This window comes from Oryzias latipes, chromosome 10, assembly GCF_053564925.1.
Source record: "Oryzias latipes strain Hd-rR chromosome 10, Olatipes_Hd-rR_3.1".
NCBI classification, from domain to species: Eukaryota; Metazoa; Chordata; class Actinopteri; order Beloniformes; family Adrianichthyidae; genus Oryzias; species Oryzias latipes.
Window position 1 is genome coordinate 28,452,075 of NC_136246.1, and position 14,470 is coordinate 28,466,544.

The 14,470-nt window shown below is 38.9% G+C and overlaps 2 long non-coding RNA genes across 2 annotated transcripts in view; both read right to left on the reverse strand.

The window, feature by feature from the left end:
- The window catches only part of LOC144994926 (uncharacterized), a 405,433-nt gene extending 401,481 nt beyond the window's left edge, over positions 1 to 3,952 (reverse strand). The window contains exons 1-2 of the long non-coding RNA XR_013658653.1: positions 2,497 to 3,952; positions 774 to 843 (exon numbers count right to left, since the gene is read on the reverse strand). This is a non-coding gene — a long non-coding RNA (uncharacterized LOC144994926). The remainder of the gene's footprint in view (positions 1 to 773; positions 844 to 2,496) is intronic.
- Positions 1 to 14,470, reverse strand: part of LOC144994924 (uncharacterized) — a 591,488-nt gene that overhangs the window by 458,279 nt on the left and 118,739 nt on the right. The window lies entirely within an intron of this gene.

A 14,470-nucleotide genomic window follows, 5' to 3' on the forward strand; every position in this document is an offset into this window, starting at 1 on the left:
CAAACTACGGTTTGATTGTCTAGTTCCTAAATTTTAATGGTCAGGCTGCACGGAAGGGAAGCAGACTTATCACGTGAAAAGCAATAACGAGCTCCCTGCGCAGTGTACAGGATTTGTAAGGGTAGAAAAATTAAAAGGTCTGAGTTTCATCTACTTCCCTCCTTACTTATATGTTGTTTAAGTGTTCACTACAACCTGTTCCCTGCAGCATGCGTGTAGGAAAAATCTGCTTGGATATTTTGCCCTACAGGCTTACTGAGCGGTCTATGACCTTGAATTTGTGTGGGACACCTGCGTTTGTGGTGACTAAGACAATCCATTTTTTCTGTCGGATTGTGCATCCTTGTTTTTGAAACATCCACCTAAAGAAATATGTTTTGTTATTGTATGCACCTCTTTAATATCAGTAGCTCTTGGGAATGCAATTGGAGTGACATGCATGTATGCACTAGATGATCCTTTTTATTTTCCGGGATCTTTTACCATCCCTGTGTGCCAATTTAATTTAGCAAGCCTTAACATTCAGGGGGGTCAGATGTAAACAGGTTCTGGGAAACATGTTTCAGGGGAAAGTGAGTGTGATTTTTGTGTCGCCCATTTTGGTTGTTTGTGTGAATTCCAAGGATTTAGGCCAGGTTTAAAAATGATTTTAATGAATTGGTTTGGGCAGTCATCTGCAGCTGAATTCTTGGTAGTGCTGGGAGGTTTCAGCTTTTGGAAAACCAATGTGGGATCCAAAACATAATTTGATTAAATGAAAAAAATGTACTTACCTCTTAGGGTGTTAAAGGGTGTGGGTCAGTCATGCTACAGTGGTGTCAAACCAGGATAAACCGCCAGCTTCTACAGGAAAACAAAACATTACAGGAAAATAATCAATCTGAGTTTTTATTTCATTATATGGATACAAATGGTAAGAATTTGGATTTAAACTCATTCAAAGCAACAATGTGAAACATACACCACAAACGTTTAAAGAGGTTTCTGGGAAATGCCTCTAACAGCTTGTTGTCTTCACCTTCCTGCAGCTCCCTTTAGGGGTCGCCACAGCAAATCAGATTTCAGATCTCCTCGGGTTAAACCCTGTCAATTTTTCCTCTTGATCACACGATTTCTGCACAGCCAATCTGTGCGTTAAAGTTCAGGAAAATACCCGATGATGTGCCATTTCTGCCACCATCACTAAGGATTTAGAGGAAGAAAAGACAGAGGAGCGAGCTATTTCACATGCGCACACAATCAAATGAATTCTGAAGACTTACAATCTGCAGTGAGAGGCATTCAGCGAAGGTCAGCCTGCATTAGATGGGTTTAGATTTAGTCACTTAACTTCCCATGAAAATGTAATTCCAGAGTAAGCTCTTACACATGGCACAAATGCCTTATACTTATTCTGGGCACACAGAGATCCAACACTGAGATGATCTTTACAGCAGTACCAGCAGATAAGGTCTTTAACCAGACACTACATTACAAAACCCTGACACCAGTAGGCTTTCAAATCAAAGAAAGTCCTGCAATTAGGAAATAAAATTATTATGGAAGGATGTGATAAAAATCGTTTCTTTTGATGGAGCACGCTCAAGTCAAAAAGAGATTAGAAGCAAGATGAAGGTTTCTATTCTTCTCTGGGCTCTTCCACGCCTTTATGAGATGCAGTTTTTTTTTTTTTTTATTAAAGCTGCAGCGATGACAGCTTTACAATGGAGTCCGCTGGTGCTCAAAGTCAGCTGATGCCAAGATAAAAGAGCTTCCGCCAGCGATCCATTCCTCCTTCCATTCCGGGATCTCAATGACTTGAAGATTGATTTGAAAGTGAAATACAGAGAGGTGGTCCCATCCCCGTGGTGTCCCTCTGGCTCTTCTTTCTTCATTCACCTTGCACTCTGCTGCTAGATCTTCTCTTCTAAGCCTTCTGCTAACACTCCCCATCCATCCCTCTGATCTTTGACTCCACTGGAAGACAAGGGATCCATCATGACTTCTTCTCGTTTTTCTCTTCTTTGCATTTGTCTCAGGAGATGCTTCACTTGAGAGACTTGAGACAAAATGGATCAACAACTTTAAAGTTCTTACTCACACTGTAACATATTAAATTTAAAAACTATGAGCAAGAGAAATTAATGTAAGTTACTTTTTTTTCAGAAAAAAACTTTATATTTAATTTCTAAAACACTCATGTTTAATTTTTTTTTATTTAAGGTTATCTTAAAAAGATGATTATTTTCCTATTTTCTTCTTTTTAATTCACGGAGATTAAATTCAAGATGAATTAATCAATCATGTACGAAGGAGTATTAGGGCCACCAAAAAAAAAATCTATATTACGAGATTTAAAGTTGTAAATTTATGACTTTTTTCTCGTAGATTAAATTTGAAGTGAGCATACAGTGCAGCAAATAAATGCAAAGAAGACTGACTCAACTCAATTGAACAGGTAAAGAGAATTTTTGATGAAAACGTTACAATGTTTGGAAGCTCATTTGTTGGACTTACGGTTTATCAATGTTTTTTTTATTGATTGGCAGGATCTCTGCAGCCCGTTGCTGAAGACGTCTGTATCCCTGCAGCTGTCCACTTCCAATCCTTTCTTCCTTTCGCCAGGGGAGATTCAGTTCCCATATCCAGTCAAAGCTCTCAACCACTGAATGTGAAGTACCTTCTGCAACAGACTCATGAACGAAGGTTTCAGTGGGTCATTTCTTCCCACTGCAATCAAACTCAAGTTCAGTTCAGTTCAGCTCTCATTTATAGTCAATAAACCACACCCACACATGTTCCTGATTTTGTAGTTAACAAGGAACCACCAAGCTATGCAGTTTTTGAAATATTCACTGGAAGTCTGGTTTTGGAGGGAAATTGTTTTCCATTGACTCTCTTGTAAAAATAAACAACTTAACCCCCCAAAAATACTTTTTTTTCTGTCCGAAATCATTTATTTCTTAATGCCTTATTTTTCTATTCTTAATAACTGTTAAGTTTTTTTTTCTAATCAGCTGTTACGAGCTAATGATTATGTTTTTGTTTTTTGATAGGTGACTAATACTGCAACAATTATTGGTCACCTGTGGCAAAAGAAAAAGCACTCTGCGTTTGGTTTAAAAATGTAGAGGCTAAGCTCCGCATTTATTTAACTTGAGAAAAATGATTTCAAGAACAATGGGGTTTTTTCAGGCTAGGGTCATGCATGATCAGGTAGACACAAAACTTTTCTTTTTCATGCCCTGTGTCCCATTTTTTTAAACTCGTCTTTTTTTTCACCTTTCAGGATTTTATAGATGAATCCAATAAATAAATTAATAAATAAATCAGACCATTAAATAAATGTCTGTGGGTGTTACCAGCATGTCCAAATGAAAAGGTCCAAACCTCGGAGACAATGGAGAGACTCTCGGTTGCCTTGGTAACGATCTGGTTGGATATTCGAGCCCTTCAGCCTTAAATTGCTGCCTCTTGTCACCCAAACTCAAATAATAGGGTAAAAAGAAACCTGATAGGTGGAGATTAGTGAGTCATATGAGGAAATTCAGAACCCCTGCAAATCCTATGAGACCTTTTAGAAACACCTGTGTAAATCATGTTGCTGTAAAAGCAAGCAGGTGCAACTCAAAGTAGTAGATAAATAAAAATATACTTCTAAAAATGTTTCACTAAAATTTTTTTGTCTTGTACTAAAAATAAATACTTATTCCATCATGATTCCGTTTGTTTTTCTGTTTCACCTGCAAGGCATATTTTATAAATCCCAAATGTTTTTCTTTTAAATTAAATACTTTTCTACAAAATTTGAAAAACGTCCTTCAAATCCTCTGAGACCGCTCATTTCGCATTTGCCTCAAGCAGTGTGTTTATGCAGCTGCAAAATCTAAGCAGGGATGTAGTTGGGGAAGATGGATGGCGGTGTGAACCATCCATCCATCTTCAACGAGAAACACTTTGTTTAAACCATTTCAACTGTGCTGTACTTGGATACCTTGATACAAAAAACCTTTAAACAACTTCGTTAAAAGAGTGTAGTGCATCAAAAGTTTAATGCATTTATTTCAAGCATCCTTTGCATGTTTACAATCTACCGTAATCTTTCCGTAACACAACCAGCTTTGGTGCCTCACTTCAATCAGAAAACTGAACTCCTTAATAATTTAACAAGGATAGAAATAAATGTGGGGTTCCAAACACTTTTGCATTTCAGATCATTCAGGCACCGGTTGTCTCGTTTTTAAAGACCCACTTGAACAAAAATTGTGTTTTTAACATGTTCTTTAGCCATTGATGAATTAATTTCTGAGTACTTGTTTATTCTAATCATTGTAAATCAGTAGCATAATAACATTGAAAAGGCTTATATTTGTGACGTAGAAAATACGCTGGGCGAACCACAAGCTCCCTCCCTGCTCCATTCTGATGGCTCAAAACTGTACGGCTGAATAGCTCCAATTTTGCTCACTATTTTTGTTGCACCACTAATGTTTGATGTAAACTGTGTAAAAATGTAAACAGACAGCTCTCAGCACTGGGTAGAAGAAGGTGGTTGCTCTGCTCTGCTCCAATGGCCCCGCCTGCAACTCAGTGGCAAATTTCAGATGAACTCCTGCCACTCTGAAGAAACTATGACAGATTATTTTAACTTGGGCTAAAAACGGCATATTTATAACTATAAGACCACTGGGAACGCTTAAAAAATAGATCAAAAGATGATGAAAGTGGGTCTTTAAGGTTCGCAGTTCACCTCATTTGTAACATACGGACAGCTTAGGTGCAGAAAAAAAACTATGGAAGCTGTTAAAACATCTCCATCTTTGAGGAATCTGTATTTAACAGCATGTGGACTGAGGGCTGAAGCACCTGAACCCAGGAAGACCCTTAGCAGCAGCATGACTCACAGACCACTCTGACAGATATTTCCAGCGAGGGCAAAGGGCTATGCAGTGATTCTATATTCCATGCTGCCACAGACTGTGCTGCCAGAGCTACATGAAAAACACAGGGATGTTGTTTTTTATGTATTTATTTTGCATTTGCATTTGCAATAGGACTTGTGCCCCCACCAAGAATTGCTACATGGATTTGAACGCTTTTGTGAAACGCCACAGTATCCTCCCACACTAAACATTAGTGACACTGAAAAATATTTATTTCAGCCTTTTAAAAAAAAAATGTAATCAAAGAAATGATTTTCTGATGAGTCTTGCTTAGGCGTTGCTGCAGTGATCCCCTGTTACAAGCTGACAGAATATTAATCTCCAGGATTTGGTAGTCTGTTTCCCAAGAAGAGTGCATTTCAGGGGTACAAAGAAACCTGACTGACAGCTTGGAAGAGATTTTTCTGTCAACAAGGAACACGCTGCAGCACACACCTTAAGGCAGGAAGGCATTCTTAACGAAGGGAAAGACACAAGACTCCAGCTTAGCTCGACTCCACTATATATAAAGAAATACTCATTAAATCGCAGTCGGAGGAGGTGTAACTCGCCGCTAGTTAGCGACACAAAATGAGCAAGAGAATACTCAAATTAGAAACGTTTCTTCACTTGTGTTTATTTTAGACAAAACATATCAGGAAACCAAGATCACCCACAAAAACGGTTTTCAGAAACTCCACCATGAAGCCCTGAAGAGCCACAAGCAGAGTGTGACATGCATGAAAGCCGTTCAGTACCATCATCTCTGTGGAAGCACTCACTGGCAGCAGACTCCCAAACATGGATGTGACCTAAAGCACATCAGTTTTCCAAAATAAACCACTCTTATCACACCTCTGGTGCATGTCAGACTGCAGTTTCCTTTTTTGTTTGAAAAATGTTTGACCAAGTCTCTGTATTCCTATACTGGAAACATTTTTTCCAACTATCAAAGTCCCAATCTATTATCTTTTGTTCCATTTTTAAAGCATTACCAGTGGACTTTTATTTATGATTATTCAGTTTTTAGCCAAAATACAAAAATAAAGGTCATTTTCTAGGACAAAGTTTCTCCAAGCTTTTGGCAGTACAGTATTTCCCCCCATATGCATGGGGTTAGGGACCAAACACCCCCCCCGAATATGCAGAATCTGCAAATACGGAGAACAACTGTCACCGATCCTTACTCATTAAAAACCCTTCTGAAATATTTATGATGCTTTGTAAAAGATGTATTAAAGGCCATTGGGATATTGTTTAACAAAGAGTTTTTATTTTTTTAGAGCAATATACTGTACTGCAGTGTACTTTCTAATGCACATTAGAACCATCCCTCTCTCACTCTGTGCCTTAAAACCAGAAACCTGTGTTTCCTCCTTCATCAGTTAAGTAAGAGAGGACATCTTCCTCCAGAATAGGCCGATTTCATTCATCATCCATTCATTTGGATGATAATTATCCTTCTAAATCAGCTTACGCCATTTCTCCGTGCAGGGGCACAAACTTTGGTTATAGCGAACCGGTGGAAATGGCTGTGAAATATACTTTAGCAGTCAGCAAGGAAGTCGCCGGGCCGGTGTGCTCTTCATCTTCCTCCACCGCGAGGAGAAGCAAACTGTTTTCCCAGTCTGAATTCACCTTAAGGCAAACCATAGCAGAATAGATCTCAAAATTAGAGTGATTATATGCCACTTCACTACCGTTACCATTTAACCCTTGTGCCCTTAGATGACCCCACCCTTACATTGACGTGTTCTCCCTACCATGACAAAGGTGGATAAAGGTGGAAAGATTTCAAAAGAGTGGTTGTTGGTGGGGAAATCACGAACACATGAGCCTGATTATTTTTGAAATCACATGAGTCACACTTGAAGATAAGTCCAAACCGTGGCCAAAATATGCGGGAAAAAAAGAGAAAGAACAAAAAAAAGAAATAACTTAAAATCTGAAAAATGCGGTATAATACAGAAAGGTCTCCAGACATTTTGGAAATTTCTCCATAAATGCTGCCGTGTGGTTTGTCGGCAGCCACACCTTCAATATTCGCTGAGCAGAATTATACAGATTTCCCGGAGGGGAGTGGGAAGAGGGACGACATATGAATCGCACTGCACCAAACAGAGGCATGGAGAGCTAAATGATAAATGATAAAGAGTAGATTGTTTCATTATAGATTTTAAATTGATTGAAGTTGCTTTATTTTGGGGCTTTGGTGGGGTGGGTAATTTCTGACCCGTAGGACAAGGAGAGTAAACAGAATGTTAGATCGCACAAGGGCTATATATATATATATGAACATGGTTTAAAGGTAAATGGGAAATATATTTATGACACTGATGTTGCGGCCTAAAGGCCACCAATCCAAACATAGAACTTCATGATCACTCACATCCGCTCTAAGAGCTTCAAAAATGACATTTTCATTTCTGTATTAGATTCATTTTCACATTTCTATATCTTAACTTTGCCCTATTTTATATTTTGACAAATTTTCTCTTCAGGGCTTAGTCAAATTTGACTTGATTCTATTCGGTCTCTCGTTTGCAAAAATCCAGCACGACCTTGTTGTTTTATTTAGAAGTCTGCGGCGACTTTACCAGAGGGCTCAGCCTGTTTGAGTGCAGCTGGAATGAAAAGCTGCCTCTGACTGCAGACAGACACAGAACGAGCATTTGCTTAACACAACGGCTAACCGTCAGACAGCTTTTGTAAATACGCTATTTCGTCTCAATGGGACAAAGGACAGCGCAACATTTCTTGTGCATTCATACGAAGAAGACATTTGGTAGTATTTGTCGGATCACTTGTTCAACACAAACGCGCCATTATAAAGGATATCTGTGAATGGGTTCATAGATTGGAAATGGTGAATGACAGGCATCCAGTGGATTAAAACTGAGCTGAAGGCTGGTAAATAAACATCTAATCGCCTGCATGCGTCACAGGAGATTGGCACGGGTGACGAGGATGCAGACAGAGAAAGCAGACTGGGGCTTAGGGGAAAAGAGACGGATAAGAAACGGAAATTTGTTAAAGCATTAAGAATCAATTTAGTCAACTTGGATAAGTCACATGCTGCACAAGAGGCTCCCCCCTTTTTCTTTTTTTTACATAAAAAAAGAAATGTCAAAAGAGAGCTGGTGATCACTTAGCCCGAGGCAAGACACTTCCCCATCTGGAGGTTTGGCTACCGAAACTTCTTTTCTCCTGAAGCCCAATCCAGTAACCCAACTGAGGATGGTGGTGCAACCTTTACACTGTTTTTTTGTTTGTTTTTTTCCAAAGCAAGCATTAGGCATGATCAACAGTGACAGGAAGCTGCTCATTTCTGCACAGAATGCATTAACTGCAGCAGTCCTTCAGACCATATCTGCCCTCTGCATCTTCTGACCAGGCAGCAATAGAAGTCCCATAAACATGGTAAACAACACGATCACACCCAGGGCACAAAGCGCAACATGTACTCTCAGAATGTAGTGCAGCATTTTTCACTCGCCTTTCCTTAAGGTCACCTTGCTCACAGCTTTGGCTTTTAACATCTCAGTGTTGTGACTCTGTCAGGCAGTAAATCACAGAAAAAAAAGTGCTTCCCTCCAGCTTTCATGTGAAATCCCACAACACTTATCAGCAACTTTTTAAGTGTTTATTTAGGATACTTTCAAAATATGACAGACAACCCTGAACCACATGCTCAAATGACTGATGTTGAAAAGTGTTGGCATGCAGAGGATGGACCACTGAATAGTTCACACTGTAAAAAAAAGTGTCTTTTTTTGTTTGTTTTTTTAAACCCTAAAATACTACACCTATAAATCCGTAATGTTATGAATTCATTTTTGTTCTGTGCTAATCCACACAAATAAGTAAATCAAAATCAAAAAAGAGTTTCTGCAGAGTGGCAGAGTGATTTTTTCTTATATATGTCCTCCATCTTTATAAAATGCTACAAGAACCTGTTAAAAACACCTTAAAACACTCTTTTCATTGTAGTAAATCTTCAACATCACATTTGACATTTTTCCATTTTCAAAAAACCCTTCTACACCAGTGCTTTAGTTCCAGTGTTATTAAACTGGATTCTGAATTAGAGAAAAGTAGCTTTGCACTACTATGCAACACTTTATTATTAAGCCTTCAAGACACCTGGCAAAACCAGTTTAGGGGGTCAAACTTTTTCCAAAGGGAGAACAAATGGCCAAAGTTGCAGCAAAATCGCAGTACAGTCAGTATTATTAAAGTGTCTTGAATCGGAATCAAATAAAAACAAAGAAAATAAGTATTTTGTCTTCCTTTTTTATACTACTCAGACTGAAACCTGGATCTGTTTGGATAAACACAGAGCTGATGTCCTGGCAATGGTAAATTCTTTTTAGACTGATGAAGTAAAATTCAATAATTTCCCACAGCACACTTGACCATCTGTCACAGCACACTAGTGTACGGCAGCACACTGGTTGAAAAACACTGCTTTACAGTGGTGCAGCGCTTATACAGTCGACATAATTCAACTGGTTCTGCCTTGGATATAGCGGCTTTGCACCGTTTTGCAACACTTTGCTAATGTAAAGTGCAAAGCTGATAAAAAGCTGCTTTTCTCCGGGTCAGAACCATTGATTGCGTCAGGAGAAGCCAAATGTGGCCCATTAAACTATTTAAACTGGTGCCAAACTGGAATGAGTTATATTAATAATCCTTATCAATGTTTTATTTTCCCTCTAGGTCTGGTGTCTCATGGTGCAATGCAAAGACATCGACCTTTGTTTAGGTGTAGAAAGTCACTCTGCATGGAGGATATGTTGTTTCTCTGACGTTCATGTGAGCTTTCCGAGTTGGACATTCATTTTTCTGACATTTCAAATTCCCTATGAACCCAGCATTTGTCTAAGTTTGAGTTTTTCTCCTGACAGATATAAACCCAGTGGTTTAATTGATCCTAGCATCTTGGCCAACTATAGACCAATATCAAACCTCCCCTTTATTTCAAAAATCCTAGAAAGAGTTGTAGTTAAGCAACTTTACCACCACCTACAGGACAACAGCCACTTTGAAGATTTTTCAGTTGGGGTTTAGACCTCACCACAGCACGGAAACTGCAGAGTTTCTAGTGACTTGTTATTGGCCTCAGAAAAGGGACTACTCTCTATTCTGGTCTTGTTAGACCTCAGTGCAGCCTTTGACACTATCGACCACAGTATTTTACTCCAAAGGTTAGAGCATGACATAGGGATCAGACGATCTGCCCTCCAGTGGTTTGAATCCTATTTATCCGATAGGCACCAGTTTGTTAATGTAAATGGACATTCCTCTCAGTGCACTCGAGTTAGCTACAGAGTCCCACAGGGCTCAGTTTTAGGACCCATCCTGTTTATGATCTACGTGCTTCCCTTAGGAAACACAATCAGGAAACACCGCATTAATATTCATTGTTATGCCGACGATACGCAGTTGTATTTATCCATGAAACCTGACCAGAATGACAATATAGAGAAACTGAACGACTGCATCAGAGACATCAAGACCTGGATGACAATTAGTTACCTCCTCTTGAACCCAGAAAAAACTTAGGTCACTATACTTGGTACTAAAAACTTCAGAGATGCTCTGTCTGCTCAGATAGTCTCCCTGGATGGCATAAGTATAGCCCCCAATTCCACAGTTAAAACCTTGGGGTTTTATTTGACCAGGATTTATCATTTAAGGCTCACATATCTCAGGCGTGTAGAACTACCTTTTTTCACCTGCGGAATATTGCTAAGATCAGAAATATACTTTCTAAGAGTGATGCTGAAAAACTCATCCATGCATTTGTTACGTCGAGGCTGGATTACTGTAACTCCTTGTTAGCAGCATGTCCTAAGAGTTCCTTAAGAAGTCTCCAGCTTGTTCAGAACGCAGCTGCTAGATTGTTAGCTGGAACCAGCAGAAGAGATCACATCACTCCTGTGTTAGTTTCGCTCCATTGGCTCCCAGTTGATTCTAGAATCAAGTTCAAAATCCTCCTGTTAACCTATAAGGCTTTGCATGGTGTGGCCCCGTCCTATATAAAGGACCTCATAGTCCCTTACCATCCAATGAGAACACTTCGCTCCCAAGCCCCTGTTTTATGGAATAAACTCCCAGCTCATGCAAGAGAGGCCGACACAATTTCTACATTCAAAGTTAGACTTAAAACATTCCTCTTTGGACAGGCTTATTGTCAGACTAGCTAGTGTTCAGAGATTATTTAACTTACTGTTAATTTGTTTAAATTAAACTTAACAATAACAATTAGTTGTTAGCAAGCCGCTAGAAGTTTGAAGCTGGGGAAACTATGGTGCACTGGGGTTCTGTCCTCTGTTCTCATCTACTGCTACTTTCCTTCTCTCCTCTATTCTGGATCATTACTTATCATTTAGTTCTCCATGCCTCTGTTTAGTGCAGTGCGATTCATGTACTGTCCCTCTTTGCCACTCCCCTCCTGCTTCCAGATTCCAGTTGGCTTATCCGTGTTCCTGTTCCTGACCGTGTACTTCGTCTCTACTTCGTCTCTGCTGCCGCTCCTACACCTGGCTGTGGATCATGCCTCTGGCTCGTCTCTGCTCTGTACCTGGCCATGTACCTCGTCTCTACTACTGCTCCTACACCTGGCTGTGGATCCTGTCTCTGACTCCACTCGCGCCACCGACTGTCCCCCCTACTCAGTCTGGATGAAGCTCCTCTGCTGGACTTTAAATATGTAGTTGTAGATTTAATAAGTTAATTCTTCTCTATGAGTTCTGGTAAATCACCTGTCTGTCCTGCGAGAGGATCCCTCCTTCATGTGGGCACCCCTGAGGTTTCTTCGTTTTTTTTCGGAATCTGTTTTTTTTTTTTTAGGAGTTTGTGAAGAATAGTTAGAAACTGCCTTTAACTTTTATTACACTAATGGTTTAAACTTAATTCACTGAGCATGTATTGTCATCTCAAAATTATATTACATTTGAAGAAAGCACAGCCAAACTATTGTTCTAACAGTTTCTTCCCATCCTCCCTCTTTTCTGTGCATGTTTTCTGCTGAGCAGGCCTCAGAGTTATCTTCACTTTAGCCTTGGAGGTTCTCTCCAGCAGTAACCTGTGGGCATGATTTTCACACGGGGTCCATCGGACGATCTTCTGAATATGCAAATGCAGGGTTTTTATACCAAGCCCATCCCTGAACTCTTTGGTTCGGACTTTGAATGCACCATGTTCATCTGTCTGTCCCCTTCGTGTTTGTGCGAAGTAAAACCTCCACAAAAGTTAAGTAACTGTCTCTGAGTCATTATTCATTATTTCTGTGTGCAAGAAACTGACGGGGTTACGAACTAATACAATATAGTCATTTCTAGAAAATCCAGTTTCTTCACAGAGTTTTTGCTTACCGCGAAGGGAGTTCTAAGGGCAGGGATGCCAGTTTAGTTTAGTTTGTTTAGTTAGTTTAATTTAGTATTTTTTTTATTGAATTCTATGTATTCATGATCCTTTTGATTTTATGTTTAACTTTTTCAATTACCTAAACGAAGCCCATCGAGACGACTGTTGTTGTGAATTTGGGCTGTACAAATAAAATTGAATTGAATAAAGATAAAATTTACCCTCAAAAGAAAACTGGAAGCTCACATATATCAAAATCAGAAGCCCTTCTGCAGCCTAGTCTAGCATTATACCGATCCACAGCCTGAAAAAAGGTTGGAGAACAACGATCTACTGATGTGAAAAGAGGTGATAAAGAACAATAACATGCTACTCTTAAATCCATTGTTGCATTTTTCTAATAATGATAAAGTCATTACACCAATGAGTTGTATTTTGCTTTCCAGTCATAGCTTTTTAACTGACTGATAAACTCACTCCCCCAAATATTGACTAAACATTACAAAGTCCACAACTGCAGTGTGTTAAAGTCTAACCCTGATGAAATGCTGAGAAACAACACCGTGCACCTCTGGAAATGTCTTTAGCAAAGCAATTTCTGAGCCAGCCACCACAACAGCCAGCTAACAAGCACTAAAATTGATTCTCTTGTAATTTAAAATGTTTGTTTGCAAACATGCCTTAAAAAAAGAGCATAGAGGCGCTAAAGGAAAACTCTGATTTTAATTACCATTACACTTTTAGAAAATGAGTGTTGGAAAGTCAAAAATCTACGAAAAAAGGGAAATTGTCTAAAGTTTACCATAAACCGCTATGATACATCATACTAATGTGTTTTGTTACAATACTTTTTTGTTAAAAAGTAGAAGTACACTTTAGTTTGTCCATTTCAGAATCTACAAAAAAGTGGTGCTAAGAAATTTCTGGACATGAAATGACTGCAGACAAAATCTTTCAACACATCGCTCTGACTGAAAGTAATGTGTGACTCTGCGATAATATCTTGTGTTTGTCCTCTGTGGGGTCACAGAGTTACAGCCACTGCCAAGATCACAAAGACCAATCCCAGGAAATCAGACGTTACAGCAGCGGTGGACACACACTGAGAGACACACACACTGAGATGCCATCCGTCACACGTCCTCCTCAATGAACTGAATACAACAGGAACTGCCACTCACTCTGAGGGAAACAAATGAAAATTCACCAAGTAAATCTCAGCGACCTGATCCTGTGAAAAAAGTGGATAACTTTCAGATACTGAGCTGTGCTTTTTCCAGGAATTGGGCTTTTTTTTTTTTAAGTCTCATCCAGCGCCCTGGATCTTCATATTTTAGGGCAATTCGAACACATACTAACTACTTTTAAAACTTCTTTTAAAAGTTCTTTTAAAAGTAATGCAAATATGATGTCACCCATTTGCCGAAAAAAGGAAAAAAAAGATGAACATTTTACAAAAAGTATTTATGAATCCAGTGTGTTCTGATGATGAAAACTTGGATAAATGAAAAATACATGTACACACATTTTCTTCTGGACAATTCGTTTGAACACTATGCATTGTGGTCTAAATTTGTTAATCTAGTGAGCAGTGATGCACACTGATTTTTCAGAGACTTCTCGGAAATTTCTAGGACATTGGATTTTGGAATTCTAGATTCGGATGCCACAAAAAAAACAAAAAAATTGGATTATATTTTGAAGCACACTAACTGGGTATAACACTTCCACTTTAACTTTGACTTCTTTAAAAATCTGTTGGAATAGAATAGAATAGAATAGAATAGAATAGAATAGAATAGAATAGAATAGAATAGAATAGAATAGGTCTTCAATAATTCCTAAGGAAATTTAAAAATGGCCATCTGCTCACACTCAAAAACACTCACACACACATTAAAAACAATAAAAAGAGTAAAAAAATAGCAATAGACTAAAAAGATTAATAGATAAAAAATAGATTAATAATTTTAAAATCTTTGGGTAAAAAATACAATAAAAAATAAATAAAAATAAAAATTACAAGAAATTACTTTTAAGATACACTGCCAGAGAGTTGTAATGCCTGATGGCACGAGGAACAAAAGCTTGCTTTAGTCTTTCTGTGGAGCAGCGCTGGGACAGCCGTCTGTTGCTGAATGTGCTCCTCCTGCTGGTGAAGGCCTCATGTAGGGAATGTGAGGGATTCCTCACGATGG